This window comes from Lolium rigidum, chromosome 6, assembly GCF_022539505.1.
Source record: "Lolium rigidum isolate FL_2022 chromosome 6, APGP_CSIRO_Lrig_0.1, whole genome shotgun sequence".
In the NCBI taxonomy this organism is placed as follows: Eukaryota; Viridiplantae; Streptophyta; class Magnoliopsida; order Poales; family Poaceae; genus Lolium; species Lolium rigidum.
Window position 1 is genome coordinate 54,414,017 of NC_061513.1, and position 7,916 is coordinate 54,421,932.

Below are 7,916 nucleotides of genomic sequence, written 5' to 3' on the forward strand. Positions count from 1 at the left end.
CTTCTCATATGTGCTACATACACTCTTGTTTGATAATGAACATCATTCGTTGCGTAGGATTACACGAACCCTCAATGCCGGAGTTAACAAGCTCCACAACATTCGATATTCATGTTTAAGTAACCTTAGAGCATAATAGATCATTGCAAAATAAACCAAGAACTAACATAGCGCACACACTCGTCCACATTACACTATGAAGGAGGAATAGATCACATCAATACTATCATAATGACAATTAACTCCACAATCTACGAGAGATCATGATCATAGCCTACGACAAGAACCACACGGTGCACACACTAGCACCTTTACACCATGCGAGGAGGAATAGACTACTTTAATAACATCACATGAGTAGCACAAAACTAGTAGCGATACAAAGCTCATCATATGGATCTCAATCATGTAAAGCAGCTCATGAGATCATTGTATTGAAGTACATAGGAGAGAGATTAACCACATAGCTACCGGTACATCCCCGAGCCTTGATGGAGAACTACTCCCTCCTCATGGGAGCAGCAGCGGTGATGAAGATGGCGGTGGAGATGGCAGCGGTGTCGATGGAGAAGCCTTCCGGGGGCACTTCCCCGTCCGGCGGCGTGCCGGAACAGAGACTCCTGTCCCCCAGATCTTGGCTTCGCGATGGCGGCGGCTCTGGAAGGTTTCGCGTACCGTGGCTTCCTCCCGTAAGGGTTTTCGACGCAGGGGCTTTATATAGGCGAAAGGGCAGCCTCGGAGGGTCGAAGAGGCGGTGACACCATAGGGTGGTGCGGGCCCAGCCCTGGCCGCGCCACCCTATCATCTGGGGCCCACAGGGCCCCCCTCTGGCGGCTCTCGGGTGTTCTGGATGCTTTCGGGCAAAATAGGAACCTGGGCGTTGATTTCGTCCAATTCCGAGAATATTTCGTTACTAGGATTTACGAAACCAAAAACAGCGAGAAAACGAGAACCGGCACTTCGGCATCTTGTTAATAGGTTAGTTCCGAAAACGCATAAATATGACATATAATGTGTATAAAACATGTAGGTATCATCAATAAAGTAGCATGGAACATAAGAAATTATCGATACGTTGGAGACGTATCAGCATCCCCAAGCTTAGTTCTGCTCGTCCCGAGAAGGTAAAACGATAACAAAGATAATTTCTAAGTGACATGCCATCATAACCTTGATCATACTATTGTAAGCATATGTAATGAATGCAGCGATCAAAACAATGGTAATGACATGAGTAAACAAATGAATCATAAAGCAAAGACTTTTCATGAATAGTACTTTCAAGACAAGCATCAATAAGTCTTGCATAAGAGTTAACTCATAAAGCAATAAATCAAAGTAAAGGTATTGAAGCAACACAAAGGAAGATTAAGTTTCAGCGGTTGCTTTCAACTTATAACATGTATATCTCATGGATATTGTCAACATAAAGTAATATAACAAGTGCAATATGCAAGTATGTAGGAATCAATGCACAGTTCACACAAGTGTTTGCTTCTAAGATAGAAAGAATAGGTAAACTGACTCAACAATAAAGTAAAAGAATGGTCCTTCAAAGAGGAAAGCATCGATTGCTATATTTGTGCTAGAGCTTTGATTTTGAAAACATATAGAGAGCATAAAAGTAAAGTTTTGAGAGGTGTTTGTTGTTGTCAACGAATGGTAGCGGGTACTCTAACCCCCTTGCCCGACAAACCTTCAAAGAGCGGCTCCCATTTTATTTTATTTTTGGGTGGCACTCCTTCCAACCTTTCTTTCACAAACCATGGCTAACCGAATCCTCGGGTGCCCGCCAACAATCTCATACCATGAAGGAGTGCCCTTTTATTTTAGTTTTATTATGATGACACTCCTCCCCACCTTTGCTTTCTCAAGCCATGGCTAACCGAATCCTTCGGGTGCCGTCCAACAATCACATACCATGGAGGAGTGTCTATTTTTGTTAATTAATTTGGGACTGGGAATCCCATTGCCGGCTCTTTTTGCAAAATTATTGGATAAGCAGATGAAGCCACTAGTCCATTGGTGAAAGTTGCCCAACAAGATTGAAAGATAAACACCACATACTTCCTCATGAGCTATAAAACATTGACACAAATCAGAGGTGATAACTTTTGAAATGTTCAAAGGTAGCACTCAAGCAATTTACTTTGGAATGGTGGAGAAATACCATGTAGTAGGTAGGTATGGTGGACACAAATGGCGTAGTGGTTGGCTCAAGGATTTTGGATGCATGAGAAGTATTCCCTCTCGATACAAGGTTTAGGCTAGCAAGGTTATTTAAAGCAAACTCAAGTATAAAATGGTGCAGCAAGACTCACATATAAACATATTGTAAGCATTATAAGACTTTACACCGTCTTCCTTGTTGTTCAAACTCAATACTAGAAATTATCTAGACCTTAGAGAGACCAATTATGCAAACCAAATTTTAGCAAGCTCTATGTATTTCTTCACTAATAGGTGCAAAGTATATGATGCAAGAGCTTAAACATGAGCACAACAATTGCCAAGTATCACATTATCCAAGACATTTTAGAATTACTACATGTAGCATTTTCCAATTCCAACCATATAACAATTTAACGAAGAAGAAACTTCGCCTTGAACATTATGAGTAAAGCCTAAGGACATATTTGTCCATATGCAACAGCGGAGCGTGTCTCTCTCCCACAAAGTGAATGCTAGGATCCATTTTATTCAAACAAAAACAAAAACGAAAACAAACCGACGCTCCAAGTAAAGAACACAAGATGTGATTGAATAAAAATATAGTTTCGGGGAGGAACCCGATGATGTTGTCGATGAAGAAGGGGATGCCTTGGGCATCCCCAAGCTTAGACGCTTGAGTCTTCTTAAAATATGCAGGGGTGAACCACGGGGGCATCCCCAAGCTTAGAGCTTTCACTCCTCTTGATCATAGTATATCATACTCCTCTCTTGACCCTTGAAAACTTCCTTCACACCAAACTTCAAGCAAACTCATTAGAGGGTTAGTGCACAATTAATAATTCACATGTTCAGAGGTGGCACAATCATTCTTTACACTTCTGGACATTGCATAAAGCTACTGGACATTAATGGATCAAAGAAATGAATCCAACATAGCAAAAGAGGCAATGCGAAATAAAAGGCAGAATCTGTCAAAAACAGAACAGTCCGTAAAGACGAATTTTAAGATGGCACCAGACTTGCTCAAATGGAAAAACTCAAAACTAATGAAAGTTGCGTACATATCTGAGGATCACGCTCGTAAATTGGCAGATTTTTTCGAATTTTCTACAGAGGCCTGTGCCCAGATTCGTGACAGACAGCAATGCTGTTTCTGCGCAGCGATCCCAAATATAACATCAACTTTAACATAGAAACTTTACTTGGCACAAAAACATGATAAGGAGAGGTTGCTACAGTAGTAAACAACTTCCAAGACTCAACAAAACAAAAATTGCTGTAGTAAAATAAACATATGGGTTATCTCCCAAGAAGTTCTTTCTTTATAGCCATTAAGATGGGCTCAGCAGTTTTGGTGATGCACCCGCAAGAAATAGTATTTGAAGCAAAAAGAGAGCATCAAGAGGCAAATTCAAAACTCATTTAAGTCTAACATGCTTCCTATGCATAGGAATCTTGTAAATAAACAAGTTCATGAAGAGCAAAGTAACAAGCATAGGAAGATAAAACAAGTGTAGCTTCAAAAATTTCAGCACATAGAGAGGTGTTTTAGTAACATGAAAATTTTTACAACCATATTTTCCCCTCTCATAATAACTTTCAGTAGCAACATGAGCAAACTCAACAATATAACTATCACATAAAGCATTCTTATCATGAGTCTCATGCATAAAATAATTACTACTCCCAACATAAGCATAGTCATTCTTATTAATTGTAGTGGGAGCAAATTCAACAAAGTAGCTATCAAATATAGGAGGTATATTGTAATCATAATCAAATTTATCCTCCATAACATGTGGTAACAAAAGACTACTATCATTATAATCATCATAAATGGGAGGCAAAGTATCATCAAAGTAAATTTTCTCCTCAATGCTTGGGGGACTAAAAATATCATGCTCATCAAAACCAGCTTCCCCAAGCTTAGAATTTTCCATATCATTAACAACAATGGTGTTCAAAGCATTCATATTAATATGTTCCATGGTTTTTTTAATTTTCGCATCAAACCATCCATGTCTTAAATCAGGAAATAGAATAAAAAGGTCATTGTTGTCCATTATGCCTAACTAGTGTAAACAAGAAACCAAATGTCGCAATTGCGAGTCTAAAGGAAATAGCTTCGAGCACACACACAATGGCGCCGGAAAAGTATCGTTACCTGGAACCGAAGTATGAGTGCCTTTTACCTTTCCTCCCCGACAACGGCGCCGTAAAAGTGCTTGATGTCTACGGGTGCTTCTATTCTTGTAGACAGTGTTGGGCCTCCAAGAGCAGAGGTTTGTAGAACAGCAGCAAGTTTCCCTTAAGTGGATTACCCAAGGTTTATCGAACTCAGGGAGGAAGAGGTCAAAGATATTCCTCTCATGCAACCCTGCAGCCACAAAGCAAGAAGTCTCTTGTGTCCCCAACACACCTAATACACTTGTCAGATGTATAGGTGCACTAGTTCGGCGAAGAGATAGTGAAATACAAGTAGTATGGATGTATATGAGTGGTAATAGCAATCTGAATAAAATATGGCAGCAAGTAAACATGCAACAGAACAGTAAATAAACGGTGTTTTCAGTATTGGAAACAAGGCCTAGGGATCATACTTTCACTAGTGGACACTCTCAACATTGATCGCATAATTAATACTTCTGCTCATATGTGCTACATACACTCTTGTTTGATAATGAACATCATTCGTTGCGTAGGATTACACGAACCCTCAATGCCGGAGTTAACAAGCTCCACAACATTCGATATTCATGTTTAAGTAACCTTAGAGCATAATAGATCATTGCAAAATAAACCAAGAACTAACATAGCGCACACACTGTCCACATTACACTATGAAGGAGGAATAGATCACATCAATACTATCATAATGACAATTAACTCCACAATCTACGAGAGATCATGATCATAGCCTACGACAAGAACCACACGGTGCACACACTAGCACCTTTACACCATGCAGGAGGAATAGACTACTTTAATAACATCACATGAGTAGCACAAAACTAGTAGCGATACAAAGCTCATCATATGGATCTCAATCATGTAAAGCAGCTCATGAGATCATTGTATTGAAGTACATAGGAGAGAGATTAACCACATAGCTACCGGTACAGCCCCGAGCCTTGATGGAGAACTACTCCCTCCTCATGGGAGCAGCAGCGGTGATGAAGATGGCGGTGGAGATGGCAGCGGTGTCGATGGAGAAGCCTTCCGGGGCACTTCCCCGTCCGGCGGCGTGCCGGAACGGAGACTCCTGTCCCCCAGATCTTGGCTTCGCGATGGCGGCGGCTCTGGAAGGTTTCGCGTACCGTGGCTTCCTCCCGTAAGGGTTTTCGACGCAGGGGCTTTATATAGGCGAAAGGGCAGCCTCGGAGGGTCGAAGAGGCGGCGACACCATAGGGTGGCGCGGGCCCAGCCCTGGCCGCGCCACCCTATCATCTGGGGCCCACAGGGCCCCCCTCTGGCGGCTCTCGGGTGTTCTGGATGCTTCCGGGCAAAATAGGAACCTGGGCGTTGATTTCGTCCAATTCCGAGAATATTTCGTTACTAGGATTTCTGAAACCAAAAACAGCAGAAAACAGGAACTGGCACTTCGGCATCTTGTTAATAGGTTAGTTCCAGAAAGCGCATAAATATGACATATAATGTGTATAAAACATGTAGGTATCATCAATAAAGTAGCATGGAACATAAGAAATTATCGATACGTTGGAGACGTATCAGGGCGTTGATTTCGTCCAATTCCGAGAATATTTCCTTACTAGGATTTCTGAAACCAAAAACAGCAGAAAATAGCAACTGGCTCTTCGGCATCTTGTTAATAGGTTAGTGCCGGAAAATGCGTAAATACGACATATAATGTGTATAAAACATGTAGATATCATCAATAATGTAGCATAGAACATAAGAAATTATCGATACGTCGGAGACGTATCATCATCCCCAAGCTTAGTTACGCTCGTCCCGAGCGAGGTAAACAATAACAAGGATAATTTACTGGAGTGACATGCCATCATAACCTTGATCATACTATTGTAAACATATGTAATGAATGCAGCGATCAAAACAATGGTAATGACATGAGTAAACAAATGAATCATAAAGCAAAGACTTTTCATGAATAGTACTTCAAGACAAGCATCAATAAGTCTTGCATAAGAGTTAACTCATAAAGCAATAAATCAAAGTAAAGGTGTTGAAGCAACACAAAGGAAGATTAAGTTTCAGCGGTTGCTTTCAACTTATAACATGTATATCTCATGGATAGTGTCAATATAAAGTAATATAACAAGTGCAATATGCAAGTATGTAGGAATCAATGCACAGTTCACACAAGTGTTTGCTTCTTAAGATGGAGAGAAATAGGTAAACTAACTCAACAATAAAAAGGTAAAAGAAAGGTCCTTCAAAGAGGAAAGCATCGATTGCTATATTTGTGCTAGAGCTTTTATTTTGAAAACATGAAACAATTTTGTCAACGGTAGTAATAAAGCATATGAGTTATGTAAATTATATCTTACAAGTTGCAAGCCTCATGCATAGTATACTAATAGTGCCCGCACCTTGTCCTAATCAGCTTGGACTACCGGATCATCGCAATACACATGTTTCAACCAAGTGTCACAAAGGGGTACCTCCATGCCGCATGTACAAAGGTCTAAGGAGAAAGCTCGCATTTTGGATTTCTTGCTTTTGATTATTCTCAACTTAGACATCCATACCGGGACAACATGGACAACAGATAATGGACTCCTCTTTAATGCATAAGCCTGTGGCAACAGTTAATGTTTTCATATGAGATTGAGGATATATGTCCAAAACTGAAACTTCCACCATGATTCATGGCTTTAGTTAGCGGCCCAATGTTCTTCTCTAACAATATGCATGCTCCAACCATTAAGGTGGTAGATCTCTCTTACTTCAGACAAGACGGACATGCATAGCAACTCACATGATATTCAACAAAGAATAGTTGATGGCGTCCCCGAAGCATGGTTATCGCACAACAAGCAACTTAATAAGAGATAAAGTGCATAAGTACATATTCAATACCACAATAGTTTTTAAGGCTATTTTGTCCCATGAGCTATATATTGCAAAGGCGAATGATGGAATTTTAAAGGTAGCACTCAAGCAATTTACTTTGGAATGGCGGAGAAATACCATGTAGTAGGTAGGTCCGGTGGACACAAATGGCATAGTGGTTGGCTCAAGGATTTTGGATGCATGAGAAGTATTCCCTCTCGATACAAGGTTTAGGCTAGCAAGGTTATTTGAAGCAAACTCAAGGATGAACCGGTGCAGCAAAACTCACATAAAAGACATATTGTAAACATTATAAGACTCTACACCGTCTTCCTTGTTGTTCAAAACTCAATACTACAAATTATCTAGACCTTAGAGAGACCAAATATGCAAACCAGATTTTAGCAAGCTCTATGTATTTCTTCATTAATGGGTGCAAAGTATATGATGCAAGAGCTTAAACATGAGCACAACAATTGCCAAGTATCACATTATCCAAGACATTTTAGAATTACTACATGTAGCATTTCCCGATTCCAACCATATAACAATTTAACGAAGAAATTTCAACCTTCGCCTTGAACATTTTGAGTAAAGCCTAAGGACATATTTGTCCATATGCAACAGCGGAGCGTGTCTCTCTCCCATACAGTGAATGCTAGGATCTATTTTATTCAAACAAAAACAAAAACAAAACAAACCGACGCTCC